Below are 20,619 nucleotides of genomic sequence, written 5' to 3' on the forward strand. Positions count from 1 at the left end.
CGATCGACGACGACGATGTTTATCTTTCGACAAATTCTTGATGAGTTACGGGAATACAACTTTTGGATTCCGAGTGGATTTTTAATGCAGCGCACGATTCAATGAATCAAAACAATATGTTGCTGATCAGAAGAGCCATCTTTACCGTTGTGTCGACAAATGTGCTTCACACGTACGAACAGGCTCCGTATGCCATGACAGAGGATACAGAAAACTGCATTGTTTGTCACACATCTAGGAACTTGGATTTTGGTGAGGTATGAAAACGAACCCCTGCCACTGTTGTACATAATTTTCATCAACATGGTCAACCTGGTACCTTGATTCTTCAAAAACGTTGCGCTTATAGCTTGGTGAGAACGATGGCTGCTGTGTACAGTCCCTGAGGATAGTAGAACGGCCCAGGTCCAATGCACAACATATTTTGTTGCTGGCTTGAACTGGTTAGTGAGGAGTTGTGTATCTGCATCTGGAACCGTGAGAGGACCTAGAACCCTAATGATCTTATTCATTTCATATTGCATAAACAATACTTGGGTCTCTTCATTTTCCGGTGACACGTGCTGGAGGAACTCCAATGAATTGGAACTGAATTTGTGGATGATAAAACCACAACCTGGTAGCAACTGATTTAGTTTCCGTTGTACTTCAATAGCCTCCAACACAGAATCGGCATCAAGAAGCATATCGTTCATGTAGATCTCCGTTTTGATTGTTGCGGCTGCCATTGGATATTCAATCTTCTCTTCCTCGGCTATCTATGTCGTGTTGCTTGGTATGAATCCGGTGCTGTTCCATACTGTTTGCGTCAGAACATTCGCTGGTGATATTGATGTTCAGGTGCCATCACAATCTGAATCCGACGAGGAGCCTGTCGTTTAAAGCCAGGATTGGTTGGGAGCAATATCGCACTGACATTGAATATTACACAACATTTTGTGTATGAGCTGGACGAGCGCAAAATGTCGTAATTTGGCAAGTAAAAACTCTTGTGGTTTTTTGGTCACTTTATGGCGGCGACCGCAAGCCTCGTATTCTCGGATTAACTCGTACTGCGACTGGAGCTTGCGTTACGTAGCAATCTTCTCTACTATAAGGGATTTCTTCAATGCTAAATCTCGACTGTCGCCCAACGTTGGCAACGGTCATTCTACAAGTTGTGCCGCATCAGCAAGCCATAACAAATCAACTCCTTCTACAGCACGAAGAGTCGCGACAAATTCCTCATTTTTGTCAGGAAAATAACTGTCTCTCGAGATAAGCTTATCGAGGAGTGTCGACGATTAATAAACCACAGGAACGACGCGGCCATAATCGAGAGTCAATCCATCGCGGCAGACCCCACAGTACAAGTTATCAAGGGGAATCAGCCACGCTGGAAGCCTTTGCAGAAACCCTTCAATGAGCAACGCAGCTACAAGCAGCAGATTGGATCCTGTCGTTAGCTGTGCCAGTGCAAAGAGATCAACGAAGGGTAGGCAACCTCAAAGTAAGCAGTTTTCCATTCAAACCGTCGTGTCTGTGTAAATCTGAGTTATGTTCCGGTTCGCCTTGAGTTGGACACGGCATCAGACATCACCATCGTGCTAAAGCAAGCGCATGGGATAAGTAAGCTAAGCAGCAGCAGCTCCAATTTGTGCAAGATGCTAAGACTGCATCAGGGAAGAGGCCTCGTCTCGAATTTGAGTATCCTTGCACTGTTTGCCCCAACGAATACGAGAGTACTGGTCACATTTTCGTCTATAATAACTCTGAATCTTTTGGCACTCTGTCATACATTGCATTCCATAGAGTCGAACCGAGTACGCTGTTACGGTTACACTTCTTTTTTCCGGCGTCAGTTTCGTAGATCAGTGTCCGGTTCTTAAAGTAGCTACTCAGAAGTCAACAGAGGTACTAGGGAACTCTCAATATCTGTGCAGTGACTGCAGCCAACCTAGTACTGTTGAAGGCATTTTTTATGTGCAGCGTAACCACCCCTCAGTAACGATTCTCTTTTCTCTTTTGGTTCCGCGTAGCCTCCATAGTTTCCACGACCGGTCGTATGGCGTCCACAGTGGATCTACCTATTCGGAAGCCGAACTGCATATCCCTCCGTGTAATCCTTAACAGGCTGTATCCAACAGCCATATTGGTCTGTATGCTGAGGGATCTCCCGGGGGGCTTGTCTGGCTTCGGCAACAACACCAGCACGTGTCGCTGCCAAATGTCGGGGAAGTTACCATCGTCGATACACCTTTGCAACGCGATTCTAAACATATTCGGGTTCGTTAGGATTGCTATTTTCAGTCACATTGGGGATACCGGCTGGTCCCGGAACCTTCTTGATTATCAAAGCTTCTGCCACTGCTATCGGTTCCTCATTAATTACTCGAGCATCTTCTTCGTGGTCATTCTTAGTCCCGTACGGCGTGGGCGGCCATGCTGTGGAAATAGGACTTCTACTATGACTCATCCTTTCCAGGCACCTATCCAGCTACTGTACCTTAATTGACCTTCTCTTGACATGGTTGCATCGCACGGTCTTGCTAATGCCGTTAACACTGAAGTACATAAACCTACACGCTTCAACGAAAACCCTCTTACCGATATTCGTTGTTCTGCCCTTCCACTCGTTTGATTGAGTCACACTCGCTTCCAACTGCCTATTGCTGATTCTGATAGTGTGCCAGATCACTTGGTGGTCACTGTCACTCCTTGCACATTTTCCAATTAAAACTTTCCGCCAGCCCTGGAATGCAGTAGCTAACGCCAATAACTGATTCTCGACCTTCCCGGCGGTAAATGCAGGTTGTACCATCATTGGCAACATCTACTAACTGATCAAGCGTTGAAATCTATGATTACTGGTCTTCGATCGGCCAGCTCTGGCGGTATCTGACATCCAGTTTCCATCGCTGACCAGGATAGCTACATCGCAGTTAGACTCCGCTACAGATTATCGCAGCAAGTGTTGTGTTGTGTCGCTGTGGTTGAGGTTGATTTGATTTACTTCCACTGTGACTTCGCTGCAGCCGCCTGCTTGAAGTCCGAACATCATGGGCCTCCTGTAACGTAGTTGCTACTTTCTTCGTTTGCGCAGATCTGACATCTCCGGGGCCTGTCGGTAGTCTTTTGCATTGCAGCCTTCTTCCCCGCAGCTTCTGCATAATTTGCTCCTGTCAGGTCCACTGCAGTTTCTAACAAAATGGCCGAACTCTTGACACTTGAAGCATACTTCCGGGTGTTGGCAGACACTCAGTGGATGTACCATCTGATCGGTTTTAAGTACCTTGTTTGTTGCTTCAGCTGGAACCCTAACCGAAGCCACTTGCCTGCCGAAAGGTCCCTTCCTCACACTATCCTTCATATGGTAGGGGTGTTCAGAGCTAGCTCGGCGTAAAATCGGGATTGTTCCATCCAAACCTAGCATCACCAGGTATAGCTGATGAGTTTTGAACGTATCCGAAGACCTGCTAAGGTTTTAAGGGTACGGAGGCAGCCGTGCTGTTAACCCACTTGCTATGTCAAGTCGGTGTCGTTCTTCCCCTTATTCAGGTAGTAAAACAGCCCGCTTGTCAGTCTACAATCGCCGTGCAATTCGTAATACGTGTCTTGTCCGCTGACGTTCGTCAGGACCAGCATGCTGTAGTTATGATGTTACTGGCGTAGATCCTGATGTGCTGGCTGGCACTTTAGTTTGGCTAGGGTGCTTTTATGCTAAGATTTTTGATAGATTCTTAGCAAAAGCGGTACAGAATCGCTACTTTCGGAGCTACTTTCGGAATTTTTACAGAGGTTTGCTGCATATGATCGGTCCCATAAAGATAGGAAATCCCATAGAAAATGGGCAAATATGCGAGAGTGGAGAGTTTAATAGAGTCCAATACTGTCCAAACTCCACCATGCCCTAGAAAGATTTTCCAACTCACAGTAGGCCGGGGAGGAGGTGTAGTTAAGCCTCTACTACCCCCACTGCTGGAATGAGTTGCAATAGCGGATATAAGTTTTACGAGAGAAGACAACAAAGGCCATCGGTAAATCAGCCGCCGGATAAATATTCTAGTAGCACTCCTAAGTCGAAGAAGACACACTGCAATGTTGGCTGTAAAGGAATGCGAGTCAGGTTGGTCGGCATATACGAATCAGTTGACGACTCGGCAGATCTGTTCTACCGGGAAGATTGGGCAGGGTACTTCCTGTTAAAAAAATAAGGTATTATCCCAACCCTAGCTGGGTCGAATGGTAATCGAGACTCGGTCGTTCGGGAAGAATTCTTCAATATTTGAGCGGTGGCTTAACCTTTATAAGGAAGACATAAAATCGAATATTTTATAAGTAAGGACGAGTTTGTCGTAAATAACCGTTTCAAACGAAAGAAGCTTTCGAAATTTGCTTCCAAGTATGTGATTTGGCAGGTCATACGCATTTGTGGAAACAATAGTGAACCATTCGTGATTAAAAGCACCATGAACGATGAGATACACAAGATTGGGTGCCTCAAAAAATGGCCAACGGAGAGGGAAAGGCCGAAAAGGAGATGATCAGGAAATGGAAAAAATTGAGAAAAACTTAGCAACGACTGGACAGGCTCTGATGGAGAGTTTCAATCGCGAATGTTGAGCATTTCATTCGAACTCTTTCTAGAATATAACCAGTGTATGTAAGCTGAAGTGCTGAACTACTGTAAAACCTTGGTTTCCTTTCAATAACTATCACCGATTGACCAATCCATAATTATCGATTCATCCTTAAGTTTTCAACTCACTTACAGATATCAGATCCTGCCGAACGAAATTCATTCAAGACCCTCGGAAACCATTGGATACCTCATCAAGCTATCCAGGTGAATCAGATGCAAATATGTGCGACAGTGTTAGTTCGAGCGAAGGTTCAGCAGTATCAGCAGTGTTGGCTGTATGATTTGAAGTATCACGACCCGGTACACCTATCCGTTAAAGGATTCCCAAATAGACAGCCTCCACGGTTTCTTACATGCGCCTGAAGAAGCATACGCGGTTGCTGAATGCCTTTGATCGGTCAGTGACATCGATCGTGCACAGATTTTCCTGGTTCCTCCTTGAAATCATGGGGCTGAGGCTGATGAAGCACATAGTAGATTAATCTTTTAATCGATTCCACATTGTGAAATATGCCTATACAGCCAACAATAGAGTCAGAGAACTGAGTCTCATGAATTTCAGAAATTCTGCCACGACGATAGCCCATGCTTACGTCCATTCACAGGAAAATACCGCGAATTACTCGTTGTGCGGGTTGGTGGAAGTAACGACGCCGAATCTCTGAATAGAGAAACATAGATTCGGCGTCTTCTTGGGTGCGGAAGAACTGGATCTGCAGAATGGTCGTGCCGGTCTGTCGCTGTTGATGGAAACACATTCATCGTAACTGGATCAAGGGCTGCCAACGGATCGCCAAGCAAGTGATAGGCAGCTATCTGAAGTGCTGTTGTTAAAAGACTAAAACAGCCAAGTAACATATTAGGACTCTTCAAGCGATTCGATCTGCGACGATGATCTGCGATCTAGGGATTGTTTGGAGATCCATTTCCCATCTTGACCTGACACAGAAGGGCATCTGGCAAGCGGCCGGTGAGAGTGCCAAAGGATTAGTTTGGCCGTTGGTTGGGAGCGCGAAACTAGTCTTGGAAAAGTTGTCCACACTACATATAACCGTAAGTCAGTACCATATAGATAGGGAATCCCATAGAACATGAGATATGACCTGCGATTAGGGACAGTGCAGTGCTGAACCGGCGATGCAGCAGACGACAAGGATGGCACGGTAACGCACCTGGGAGCACGCGCGGAAGACATTACACTACCGGCTCCGGATCTCCAAGAAATCCAGGAGGAGATCAGCCGGCTCAAAAATAATAAAGCCACTGGGGTTGACCAAATACCAAGCGAGCTACTAAAACACGGTGGCGAGCCACTGGCTAAAGCACTGCACTGGGTGATTACCAAGATTTGGGAGGAGGAGATTTTACCGGAGGAGTGGATGGAAGGTGTCGTGTGTCCTATCTACAAAAACGGAGACAAGCTGGATTACTGTAATTACCGAGCAATCACCCTGCTGAACGCCGCCTACAAGGTACTCTCCCAAATACTATGCCGTCGACTATCACCAATTGCAAGAGAGTTCGTGGGGCAGTACCAGGCGGGTTTCATGAGCGAACGATCTACCACGGACCAGGTGTTCGCTCTTCGTCAAGTACTGCAGAAATGCCGCGAGTACAATGTGCCCACACATCATTTGTTCATCGACTTCAAAGCCGCATACGACACTATCGATCGAGATCAGCTATGGCAGATTATGCACGAGTACGGATTCCCGGACAAACTGACGCGATTAGTGAAGGCCACGATGGATCGGGTGATGTGCGTAGTACGTGTCTCAGGGACGCTCTCGAGTCCCTTCGAATCACGCAGAGGGTTACGGCAAGGTGATGGTCTCTCGTGTCTGTTATTCAACATCGCGCTGGAAGGTGTAATAAGAAGAGCAGGGATCGACACGAGTGGTACGATTTTCACAAAGTCCGTTCAGCTACTTGGCTTCGCCGATGACGTTGATATTATTGCACGAAACTTTGAGAAGATGGAGGAAGCCTACATCAGACTGAAAAGAGAAGCCAAGCGCGTCGGACTTGCCATCAACACGTCGAAGACAAAGTACATGATAGGAAGAGAATGAGAACCGCCCGCTTCGAGTTTGCATCGGTGGCGACGAAATCGAGGTGGTTGAAGAGTTCGTGTACTTGGGCTCACTGGTGACCGCCGACAATGATACCAGCAGAGAGATTCGTAGACGCATCGTGGCAGGATATCGTGCTTACTTTGGCCTCCGCAAGACACTTCGGTCGAACAGAGTCCGCCGTCGTACGAAGTTGACCATCTACAAGACGCTGATTAGACCGGTAGTTCTCTACGGGCACGAGACCTGGACCATGCTCGTGGAGGACCAACGCGCACTTGGTGTCTTCGAACGGAAAGTGCTGCGTACCATCTACGGTGGAGTGCAGATGGAAGACGGCACATGGAGACGGCGAATGAACCATGAGTTGCATCAGCTGTTGGGGGAGCCGCCCATCTGTCATACCGCGAAAATCGGACGACTACGGTGGGCCGGGCACGTAGCCAGAATGTCGGACAATAGCCCGGTGAAAACGGTTCTCAATTGCAATCCGACCGGTACAAGAAGACGTGGCGCGCAGCGAGCACGATGGATCGACCAGGTGGAAGACGATTTGCGGACCCTTCGCAGACTGCGTGGCTGGCGACGCGCGGCCATGGACCGAGTGGAATGGAGGAATCTTTTGTATACGGCACAGGCCACTTCGGCCTTAATCTGTTAATAAATAAATAAAGTGCTGAGCCAAATTGACCAACCAAACTGATGAACTGTCCAACTCTAGCAAAAAATCTGAGTATGGTGAACGAATATGATCCGTTGCTGAATGGTAGGTCAGCCTTTGACGCCCATTATATGTCAACCAAGTACCAATTACCTAGCTTCATCGTTGGAAGGGAGTTCACCGTTACACCGCCAAATTCTGAAATCGATAGCGTGATGGATGCATCACAACTGACAGACCAGGGGAAAGTAGAGATAAAGCTAGCAGGGCAAGCTGGTGCTGATTGAAAACATACCGCCTTCGGTGTTGGCTTGGTGTATATCTGTTTCTACTTCATGGTAGAGTCGCTGTCTTGGCAAACTTCACTTTATTTACGAACGTGACGCGAAAAATACGTAGCTGATAATGCTCTATTTTATTCAACTTACAGTTATTCATAAACTTCTCCAGAGTATCTCCAAAGTCCTATCTACAGTCCACCACGGTGGAAATGCTAGTCACAAGCGAGTCTCCAACGACGAGCTCTTTATAGGGTTGAAAGCGAAGAATGCTCCCGATCCGGACGATATCACCAACGTGGCACTGAAGACCGCGATCCTGGCAACTCCGGACATGTACAGGATAGTTCTACATAAATGTCTGAACAAAGGCAACTTCCCGGATAGATGGAAGATTCAGAAGCTGGTGTTGCTGCCAAAACCCGGGAAGCCACCAGAAGATCCAGTATCATATCGGCATATATGCCTGCTGGAAACTCTTGGTAAACTTCTGGAAAGGGTCATCCTCAACAGGCTGACCAACTACGCTGAAAGTGAGAACGGATTCCAGAAAGGGTTTTCGATAGTGGACACCATTCGTAGTCATCGCGAGCGCAGAGAAGCGGTAATCGTATTGCGCAGTGGTAACGGTTGACATGAAGAACGCGTTCAACAGCGCCAGCTGGGTGGCTATCGCTGTAACGCTGCGCAGAATGCGGGTTCTCGGCCCAACGCTCTGGAATATAATGTACACCGTAGTCTTAACAAATGCTCCAAGGAGTCGAGATCGGGCTAGTACTGGTCAGCAACCGTAAAAAAAATCCAGCGTGTCGTGATTAACGTCGGAGGACACTCAATCCTACCGATGCGTGCGCTGAGACACCTTAGTGTGATAGTCGACGATCGGTTAAATTACAACAGCTATATCGACTATGTATGTGAGAAGACTACGAGAACAACTAACGTATTGGCAAGGATCATACCGAACATCGGAAGACCAAGATGCAGCACAGCACGTCTCCTGGCGAGTGTCCCATCCTCAATACTGAGATATAGTGTACTTCATCCCAAATGTGTCGGTGTAAGTGCATAGGAAGCATGGCAAGGTGAACTTTTATTTGACGCAGTTTTTATCTAGACACGGATGCTTGCGGAAGTAGTTTTTTGGTTCAGTGTACTCCTACCGATTAGTTGTTTACAAAAATCGCTACAACTATTTTTACTTTTTGACGAGATTTGTGAAGTTTTTATCGTTGTCTGACGTGTTAATCGACTGAGAATTTTGTTTTTAACATTGTTATTGTGCAGTGTGAAAGTGTCTCCTGTTTGATTTTGTGTTGCGAAAAAACCAGCGAAGAACGCAATTGAGTGAACTTCTGTGACTTAACCACCAAAACTTTCCACCGAACGCAGCGCCATCTATATTTCATTGTTCGCATTCTCAGATCGGCACGCATTATGGCAAGTGCATGCGATCACTGCGCGAAAACTGTCAAATCGGATGACGACTTTATCGAATGTATGGATTTTTGCAAAAATGTGGTACATATGCAATGTGGGAAACAACTTAACAAGCCGTTTTTGAAAAAAACTTGCGGAAAACCCAAATTTATTTTGGATGTGCAATGAATGCGTCAAGCTGATGAAGTTTGCTCGCTTTCGCGACACCGTTTCTTCACTTGGATGTGTTATCGCTGCTATCGTTGGGGAAACGAATGACGTCTGTGCTGAACTAAAGGCCGAGTTATCCAAAAATAACCAGCAAATTTCGCGTCTCGCTAGAAAGGTTTCAAGAGCTACTCCAATCCGGCCAAACTCCGGCACCTCTCGACCACCTCAGAAACGTCGTCGCGAGGATGGCCCTGATTCGAGCAATATTCTTGTTGGTGGTCGAAAGCAAGTCGATAATAGCAACATTGTTACGGTTCCACCTCCCGCGCCGTTGCTCTGGATGTATCTTTCCAGCTTTCATCCTAGTGTTAGCAAAGAGACTGTCGAAAAAATGTCTAAAGAAAGGCTAAATTGTAACGAGGAGATAAAGGTTATTCCGCTTGTTAAAAAAGGCATAGACGTCAGTACTTTGAACTTCATATTCTTCAAAGTTGGAGTTCACCCAAAGTACCGTGATGCAGCTCTTAATCCTGACACATGGCCGCAAGGCATACTGTTCAGGGAATTTGAAGACAGCCGTACCCAGAACATTTGGAGCCCGCTGACTGATTTTCCACCGCCTCCAGAAGAAGCATGTACTTCTCTAATGCAACCCGGCCCATCAATGGTCTTGCAGAGGACTCCGCAACGATTGGCCATGCCACTATACCAAGCTACACTGCCCTTGTGAAGGAGTCGATGTCGATCGCATACTGGGACGCACCGCAGTTGGCACTATGGAAGCCCTCGATCCCCCTGTCAGCGTTCAGCAGTCTTTGCTTTACCGCCAGCGTTCAGCAGTCGTCCCTGTCCTGTATGTGTGGGTGGAGAAAGGGTCTTCCAAGCCGCCTTTCTCGGCAAGTATTATACAAATTGTAATGATACAACGGTTGAACCGATTCACGCGTCTAGCTCATCGTACGACTTTCCCCGTAAGCTGCAACAAACCCGTTCCTGCTCTCCGCATTCCGCCACCGGGTTTCAACGCATACGGGGACGCACCGCAGTTGGCACTATGGAAGCCCTCGACCCCCCTCCCCCGGGACAGTCGAGCACTTGCAGCCAGCGGTCATCAGTCGTCCCGGTCCTGTGTGTGGGATGGGTGAAAGGGTTTTCCAACCTGCCGCAAATTGTTCCGAACACTTCAAGCGCTGATATATTCTTCGCTTCCAGTTTTTTGCCTTTTGCTCCGACATCTTGTTATCAGATGCCAACCATTTCTCTCGACGATGACGATAGTCGTATTTTGGGGGGCGACGCAGTTGATTCGGGATGCCTCGAATCCCTCACCACAGTCGACCAAGCGACCGGGAACCGTTCCGATACTGTTCGTGAGATTGACGAAATTATCTTCCTACACGGCAGCATGGCTTCGCTCTCTGCTGTACCTGATCCGTCCTCCAACAACATTACTACCAGAATGTTGGTGGCTTAAATTCATCAACGGACAGCCATTTGCTCGCGACCACGGGTTGCTGTTACGACGTTATCGCCTTGACCGAGACGTGGCTCGACAACCGTACTCTGTCTCGCCAGGTCTTTGGTTCAAAATTCGATGTCTACCGCTGTGACGGCAATGCCCTCAACAGCCACAAGACATCAGGCGGTGGTGTGCTTATCGCCGTTCGCCGTGGTATAAAAGCCCGAGTGATCAACAATGACCAGTGGGTGAGCTGCGAGCAAGGGTTTGATATCAGTGAAACTTGCCGATTGCAATCTGTTCCTGTGTGTTGTGTATTTTCCACCTGACAGAATTCGTGATTCTAGCCTGATCGATGAACATCTTTCCGCCGTTTCTTTTATCGCCTTGATCGCCGCCCCGTCTGATGATATTGCTATATTGGGCGAATTCAACTTACCTGGCTTGACGTGGTGCCAGGCAAGTAATGGTTTTCTACGATTGGATATCGAAAAATCTGCGCTTATTAACAATGCCAGTTCTATTTTGGACTACTACAGCAGCGCAACTCTTCGGCAAATTAATAATGTCACCAACGAGAATAGACGTACATTGGACCTCTGCTTTGGAAGTGCCCGGGACTACGCTCCGTACTGCTGCACTTTACTGACTCCTTTAGTCAGGCAGGTGCGTCATCATCCCCCACTACATCTTGTATTCGCTGGTAACCTAGGAGTGAATTTTGAAGACGTCTCAAGCTCTATCGTCTACGATTTTAAAAACGCTGACTACGACAGCATCGTTAGCACGCTGTTGGATATAAACTGGGACGAAAATCTTAACAATGACGACGCGAACGAAGCAGCGATGACGTTTTCTAGTACCTTATCGACCGTCATGTGCCAAAACGAACAATTAGTACCGATGAACACCCTCCCTGCCAATCAACCGTCCTTAGACGTTCAAAATCTGCCAAACGAGCTGCATTTAAAAAATTCTCGAAGCATAAGACACTTGCATTACGAAACTACTACTTTCAACTCAACCACGAATACAAACAGCAAAGCAGACGGGCCTTTTTTAGACACCAGCGAAAAGTCGAACGTCAACTGAAATCCAAGCCCAAGTCGTTCTGGAAGTATGTTACCGAGCAGCGAAAAGAATTCTGTTTACCATCTTGTATGTCGTTTAATGGAGTTTTAGGCTACGACACTAAGGAAATTTGCCAAGTGTTCTCCGACAAATTTTCAAGCGTTTTTTTTTTCCAACGAGCGCCTGCCACCACAACAAGTCGCTGCCGCCGCCAATTTAACTCCTTCTCTAGGACGAACCATCAACCGAATTTGTGTCGATAATGCTGCCATTCTTGCAGCAAATGCCAAACTGAAAGCATCTTGTTCCCCGGGTCCAGATGGTGTTCCCTCGATTTTTGTAAAAAATGCATCAGCGGGCTTCTTGAACCACTTCGGCGAGTCTTCGAGCTATCACTTACTACTGGTACATTCCCTTCCTGCTGGAAAGCGGCGCACATGTTTCCAGTTCATAAAAAAGGAAACAAATCGAATATTGACAATTATCGGGGAATCTCGTGCTTAAGTGCTGTATCAAGACTGTTCGAGTTGGTTGTGTTAGATCCTATTTTCTTTCACTGCAAACACTACATTGCAGATGACCAACACGGTTTCATGCCTAAACGATCGACAACGACAAACCTGCTCTCGTTCACAACATATGTAATGGATGGATTCGCTGACGGATTGCAAACCGATGCTATTTACATGGATCTATCTGCGGCCTTCGACAAAATCAACCATGATATCGCAATAGCGAAGTTGGACAAACTCGGCATTCATGGACAACTTCTGCGCTGGTTTCGTTCCTACCTCGATGGAAGGCATTCTTCGCTACATCCGGCATACCACAAGGAAGCCATCTCGGGCCAGTAATATTCCTCCTCTACTTTAATGACGTTAATTTCACATTACAAGGATCCCGCCTTTCTTTCGCTGACGACATGAAAATTTTCCAACAAATATGGGATAAAACCGATGTCGAGCTTCTTCAGAGGGAACTGGACAGCTTTAGTACGTTGTGTGATCTAAACAGAATGGTTTTAAACCCGAGCAAATGTTCACGCGGAAACGCCATCCGACTTAGTGTAACAACCATTTTTTCGACTCGAGCATTCCAAGACACTCTCACATCAAAGATCTCGGAGTCATCATAGATTCGGCACTAACATCCAAACCACACACGTCATACACCGTGGATAAGGCATCACGACAGCTTGGGTTCATCTTCCGAACAGCGAAAAACTTCAGGGACGTATATTGTCTTAAATCGCTTTACTGCGCGTTGGTCCGCTTAACGTTAGAATATTGTTCAGCTGTTTGGAATCCGTACTACCAGAACGGGATTGACAGAATCGAGGCTGTCCAACGCAGATTCATACGCTTCGCCCTTCGGCATCTGCCATGGCGAAACAGATTTCACCTACCGAGCTATGAAAACCGTTGCCAGCTAATACACCTCGATACACTCAGCATTCGGAGGGACTGCTCTCGAGCCCTGTTCGTCTCGGACTTACTCTCTGCCAGAGTGGATTGCCCTACAATCCTCGGACGTCTGGATCTTCAAGCCCGCGTTCGAGCTCTACGCAATAACTCCCTTCTGCGAGTTCCGTTCAGGAGAACCAACTATGGTTGCCAGAGCGCTGTTACCGGACTCCAACGAATTTTTAACAGTGTGGCGACGGCCTTTGACTTCAACAGGACGCGGAATGCGATAAAAGTGAAAATGTTGTCAATACTAAAATGTAATTAGTTTAAGCAACCACCATTGGGGCCAAGGAGCCTGTTGGTGAAGGTAATAAACAACATGAAGTGTTTAGCATAATCTTTCTGATCAAAAGCTTGTTCAGCTTTCGTTGTTTGTTCACGCACAGAAATATTTTTTAACTTCAACAATATACTGTATTGAAATCAACTAAAAAAATTGTTGTTTCCCGGCTAACAATAAATATTGTTGACACCAACAATTTTTTTTTTGTTGGATTCAATGAAATATTTTTTTGTTTTGACGTAGGACTACGTCTTTGTTTTCGATATGGGGGTGCACTCTGCAAATTCTACAAAAATGGTATGTAACGAAAAGTGGTCCAATTTTAAACGCATATAATTCAGCCATCTCACGATAAATTTTCAAATTTTTTGCGCAAATCGCCCCGAAATACTTCTAAGAATAGATTCCAATAGATAAACCCAAAGATTTTTGATATCATAGCATTAAAAAATTAAATAATATACAACCTTGTCAAAATATCGCGCATTAACACACAGAAGATAGCGCTTCCCAAGCCCTGTACGACGGTTTGGTGTACCTAGCGCGCAACGCTTCTATGAATGACGTCATCATCGACTGTTTAAAGAACGGACTTGGCCAGACACGCTCAGTTCCCTGTTGAACGGCTGGCGAAGCAGATCACTGCGCTGTGTTTTTTACAGCCAGTGTAGCTGAGCTAGAAGTCCGTTACACTGGCTGTGGAGGTACGCTACCCTGTGTCGTCCAACAGGCGACCGCTCCAACTGCTTCCTAAATGCCGCTGTAATGTTGCCAGTAAATTTTTGGTTTAACTAGCACATGTATTTGCTATTTGCGCTTGAAATTAAGTAATGTAGTGGTAGTAATAAGCTTCCCATTTTGGTTTAAACGCAAGGACAGTTTTTAAAACAGGATTTGATTAATTAGTTTAGCTCATCTAAGCAATTTTATCAATTCTGCAATTTAAAAGGAATTTTACGGAACTTGGTGAATTTGGCCCCACTTGCAACTAGTATAATCAACCTGCACAAAGTGTTGCATAACGCAGGGCTGTTTTTGGAACAAAATCATTCAGCCCTTCGCTATGCAAAATCACGACATTATAACAGATGGGCTAAGCGCGGCCGTTCCTTTCAATCGGGAATGGCCGCGTTGAATTTTGGTGAAATGCGCTAATAGTGTCGTGGTGGTACTAGTTGTCTCTTTCGCTCTACCCATCATCATCAGCGTTGACTTATTTTGCATTGTGCGCTTGGGTTCAATGTTTGGAGCGAATGTGCAAAGCAATGTCATTATTTTCTAACTAATAAGTGAATGAGATATTACAATCACCTTATATGTTTCTTGTTAGACATGTTTTGTACATATCTGGTAAAAATACTTCGTCATAAACACATTTTTTCAAACATGATTCTTGATTTCTAAACATGTCCAAAAATAAGACATGTTTATAGCAAGTGGGTAAAATGAACAGCTTCTGGTGACCTGCAAAATTCCAATGCGCAGCGTTGGAAAGCATTTTCCGATCAATGCTAATACCCAACAAATCATGAGCTTTGCATACACACAGGGCATTTTGCAGGCAAAAAAAAAATGGTCACGGAAGAATTGAATTTTCATGACGTAATATTTACCATTTTACAATCCTGTGGCATCGAAAACACATCTACAAACTTGGGGTTATCCATGGGTGTTTGAACTTTTACGATCTGTTTGAGAGCAACTAGAAAGCTTGTCCTATACATGAGATGTGATTATATTGTCTAAAATTTGATTTTTCTTCACCGGTCCGGGTGTTTTTCCCACACACTAAATATTTTACATTAAGTAGTATAGTCCTACGTCTACAGTTCGTGCAACCCCATAAGGCTGCCCCTTGTAGTTTTTAAAATACAGATATCCCATGGGTCAACAATTTTTTTTTTTTGAAATCACAAAAAATTGTTTGAACAACAATGTTTAGTTGCTGAATCAACAATTTTTGTTAGTTGAATCAAAAATATTGTTTTTTGAAATAATAAAATTAATATTCGAAGCAACAAGTTTTAATTTATAAAACAACTATTTCTGCTAGTGGAAACAAAAAATCAGTTTTTGAAATAATATAAAGAAATCTTTAAAGCAACGAATTTAAGTTTCTAAATTAACCATTTTTATTGGTTGAATCAAAAATATTTTTTATTGAAATAATACTCAAATCTTTGAAGCAGCCATGTTCATTTGTTGAATCGAAATGGAACCTTTGTTGAATCAATTATTTTTAAATATCGATTCTACGATATGTAAGTCAATAGTATTCGTTTTTTATTGTAGTTTGAAAGAACAATATTTTTTAATATTTTATTTATTTTAAATATTTAAAATATTTACAAAATTACAATGCCTAAAATAGAGTCTACCGTCTACTCTATGTAAATTTATAGTTAGTGTTTGCAGCTTTTCTATATCAACAACTATCCTAGGTTCATTTATTATAATTACTTCAAAAGATTGTAAATGTTCCACAAATTTTTGCGCGTGAATGCTATAGCAAACTAAAAATAGTTTTTTATCATCGTCAGTTAGAATGTCTTGTACTTCATACATGCTAATCAAATCTTTGTTGCTGATATAAAAATGGTTCCTTTAGTAAACAACGAACCTTGTTTCCAAAATTTATCAATATGACATGCTGAATCTTTGTTAACTTGAAATTTTTCTCGCAGTAACATTTGAAATTCATGAGCAAGCGGTCAAAATGAAATTTTAGATTCGCTGTAGTCAATTACAGGAGCAATAAATATATTGTTGAATACGCTGTAGGCGAACTTATAAGCTCCTTTTATGCCTAATGATTTACATAAGTTGATCTTATTATTATTTATCCTGCTATACTGTTTCGCGTCGCGGTGTTTTGCTTCGCCCCTCATGGCCCACTGATGACGGGGTGTGCCGGAATGCATAATAAATGAAGCGTAGTGGACAATGTTATGGTGCTTAGGTTTGAGAGTATCTTTAAACAATATTTGGTATTGTTCATGATGAATAATTACTAACTGTCTTAAAGTTTCTATTAGACTTTTAGGAATTTCACGCAGCATCACAATATGACAAATTTGTATTAATATGCAAAAATGTTGCCATACTTCGTCATGTTCAGGAATTAATTTTCCCACAATGAGCGGTAGAAACGTAACTAATGTCTTGATTTCGCTTGCTGTCATTTTAATTTTTGTTTTCAATATGTTAATATCTTTAATGTCGTTGGGAATATTTGAAGAATTCAAGCTCCCAAATACGAAAACATTTTTTCTATTATTTAGCTCATCAAGAGTAAACAGTTTTTTAATATTAATAGAATAATTCAATAGATGTCTGAGACCATATACACATATTCCTTCCCATACATCATGCATAGAATCAAAATATACGTTATATGTAATATGAAAAGAAGGGATGCAGTTAAAAATACTGTCGGTCTTAATACCGGTCAGTGAAACGTCATTCATTTTTAAATCTTGTTCGTAATTATCTACTGTCCTAAAAGTTTCCTCGTATTCACGGACATCAGTCTCTCTCTCTGTTCTATTTCTTTTACATAGTCTACAATAAAAATGAGCACGTACTGATTCTACCATATCTAGGATTCCTGACAATCCTAAATTATCGCCCGTAATAAAACCTATCATAAAATGAACATGTATTAGTTTGTTTTCATATCTTACTTCTAATCCTTCCGTTTCAAGTTCAATTAATACATCTATCAGATTGCTGCACAGATCTTCATTGCTGAATTCTTTCCTATCCATGGACAGTACATATCCTGCTACAAGAATATTCACTAATTTGGCTAATATGTAACCTGGCAAACTTGGTATGTAGTAGTAAATACCGCATACCGAGGTTTGAGTAGCATGTGGAAAAACGGTGTCCCCTGAAGTAAAATCATCAAAAAAAAGATTTAATGGTATGATGATTTTCGACGCCGCATCTTGTGTCCGTTTCTTCCATACAGAACCATCAATTAAACTGCGAATGTATCCATCGTCAGATGGGGTAAGATTGTCTAAAACAGTTTTCATCACGTTATTCGATTCCAAATATTTTCGAAGATGGAATTTGATAGGCATTAATATTCCTGAAATATAAAATTGTGTCATTAAGCTAAGGTAAATTTAAAAATCGCCTTTATACTAACCTGTTATTGGATCACTATCCATTAACTGTCTACTTCTTACAACTCCTGGGCGCAGTTCATTACTAATAACAAATTCCTTTGGTGCAATGTAGAGGTCAGTGGATTTCAATTTTTCAATGCATTTATATTCTGTGTCAACGCTACTAAATTTTTCACACATTTTATCGAACATGTGTTTCCCTTCTTTTGTAATTAAGCCTCTAACTTCCATTAGTTCTGATACCGTCACGAACGGCTTTAAAATTTTCGTCTGTATATCCTTGTGTACTTCAAACACAGTTTTTCTTGGCATCGAATTCATATTTAGCCATTTCAAATTGAAATCAATTGACATTTTTTCTATTTTTTCTAACACAGTACTCATATCACTTGTATCGGACGATAATGAATTTTGTTGTTCTAATGATTCCAACGAAAACTCTTCATTAATTTGTACACTTCTACTCTCCTCTACATATTCGTGTCGTACATTTTCGGAAGTTTTTGTTACAAATTCATTTATGCTATATTCGTTGCTAACAGATACGCTTTGAGCTTGTTCATCTTCTTCCAGGTGCTTTTTAAAATGGCGGAAAAACGAATATCGTACGCTAAATCTTCGGGTACAGGTTATGTGATTACAAGCATATATAGGCAGTTGATCGTGGAATTTATTTAAATGATCATAAAAACGATGTAAAAACTTCGATTGCCATGGACATTGCGGTACAATACAAGAAATCATGACGATGCTTTTGCACGAATAGCTGTAACCATAACCGTGATGTTGGTTTGTTCACTCGGGAGAGTAAAATCGTACAAATAACATGCCAGTAAATGCCAAACAGAAGCGGTCTGTCGTGGAAAATCAAGAGAATATGATTTATAGAGCTTCAAGCATATGTCCAGTGCTTTTTGAAAACTAGGAAGCTTATACGACACCACGTTATTCCACACTGTGAATCCTGTGGGATGTTTTAAATCTTCTCCATGAACAACTATGGGTTGATGCTATGTCGTAATCACGCCAGGAGCTAAATAGTTTAGCAATTGTTGCTTGTAGCTCTGACAGGTCTTTAACAAGTACTACGATGCTGTCTCGGGATTCAAGAATCGAAGGTTTCCATCGTCGTTTTCCCGAACAGATCAATAGGGGGCTAGGCAGTACGTGAGCCAACAACCAAACAGTAATCAAGGATTGACCATCTATGGATGAAAATGAACATATAATTGAGTCATGCAATTATTACTAAATCTAGTTATTTCCTTACCAACGGATATATCATCGGCTTTAAGAAGCTCAAGCAATGCTTTTCCTTCTGTATCTGAAACTTCAACCTGCAAGATATGACGAATTCCTTTTAGAAAACTCGACCAGCGATCGAAAAGGAGTTTTTCTTTATCAGGAAATTGCAGCTGAAAGTCTATTTGTATCAATTGATATCCTTGATGGTTTCTAAAGACTGGATACTCAGATAATAGCAACGAAGCAGTGCGGTTTTTGAGTTTTAATATTTCGTAAATCCTCTGTGCACTTGTGTTTTTCCATTTATGTTTAACTTCATCCCATTCATCCTGATTGTGAGTTATCCAGTTTATAGTTTGTTTAAAGTCGGCAACTATAACAGGAAGCATATTATTGGTAATATAGAGAAGCACTTCAGTTTTTGATTTGGCTTACCTTGCTGATCCGTAAAACAATGTCCTCCTTCAGCTTGTTGATGCTGTTGCGATGATGATGGCTGTATCGGTTTGTCTTTCGTCGCTTCCTTATAATTAACGTTACGATCATATAATCTTCCCTTTGCCTGTTTACGTATTTTGATTTTTTTTACCAGCACTGTCCTTGGTCCATGTGGGCTGATACCAAATTTCCTGTAAAAAATATCACAAAATTGCAATATTTACTTTTATTTTCTACGAACAATACACGGTTACGCCTACTGAGTAACGTACAAAAAAGTATATATGATACAAGATATGATATCAATAATCTATGAGGCACAAAACATGCGCAGGTCTATGGAAAGGAGGGTTAATTACAAAACAGTGAACATTAATAGGAATTACATACACACAGCACCATTCTGATGATTTGCAGGGATGTCTTACCTGTGGCTCGCTTGGAAAAAGTCTATGCAGTTCGATCGCTCTATCCAGCAACTCAGTAGGAGTCAGTTTGGAAAACCGATCCTTGAACTCATCTACAACAATATGCGTGATGCTTTTTTTGTCGCTTCGTGACAGTAACTTCTCGTCCCTATATTGCTGGATAATTTGTTGTCCTTTGGGTGACGAGCCAAGCAAATATGCAGCTGTGCAGTTTTCTCGGGTTACAGTGTTCTCCGTGGAAGGCAAAATTGACTGCAATGGTATACGATCTACCAGCGTGGGGAGGCCTTATAGGAAAGAGAAAAGAAAACTATATAGTGGCAGTTATACACAAAAAATAATTTCTTATGGGTAACAATTAACGTGAACAAAAAATACCTGAGCTTTTCTCCAGATATTTAACCCGTTGATACATTTCGTTCGCTCGGCCAGAAACGGAACCGGAATCAGCTCTTCCACCTCGCGTCGCTCGATGATGCGCAATGTTTCAGCGGTGTATTCGTTAGCTGAAAACAATAATACTTTAAAACAATTGGCACAAATAAATAATAACTTACTCACCGATAAAGCTCTCAATTATCGACACCGATAACCCAAATCCATTTAACAAATCGACGGTTTCAATAATTTCAGCGGACACTTCTTCCACTGCAACCTCCTGCTGTACATGTTCTTCCGGCGAACACATTTTATTTTTTGAATGTTTGCAAAATGGCGGTTTCTTTGCTGACTATACTAGACCTATCCACTGAAAAAAAAAATCAACAATTTGTTTTGTTGATTCAACAATTTATTTTTCAAATAAAAAAAATATTTTTTTTTAAATTTACCAGCGAGTATTGTTGATCCAATTATAATTATTTTTCGAAAT

At 42.9% G+C, this 20,619-nt stretch overlaps 1 protein-coding gene across 8 annotated transcripts in view; it reads left to right on the top strand.

Annotated features, from left to right (window-relative positions):
- Nucleotides 1-20,619, top strand: part of LOC131684188 (uncharacterized) — a 62,114-nt gene that overhangs the window by 37,510 nt on the left and 3,985 nt on the right. The gene's annotated exons all lie outside the window — the stretch shown is intronic.

The sequence above is a fragment of the Topomyia yanbarensis genome, chromosome 1, assembly GCF_030247195.1.
Source record: "Topomyia yanbarensis strain Yona2022 chromosome 1, ASM3024719v1, whole genome shotgun sequence".
Classification (NCBI taxonomy): domain Eukaryota; kingdom Metazoa; phylum Arthropoda; class Insecta; order Diptera; family Culicidae; genus Topomyia; species Topomyia yanbarensis.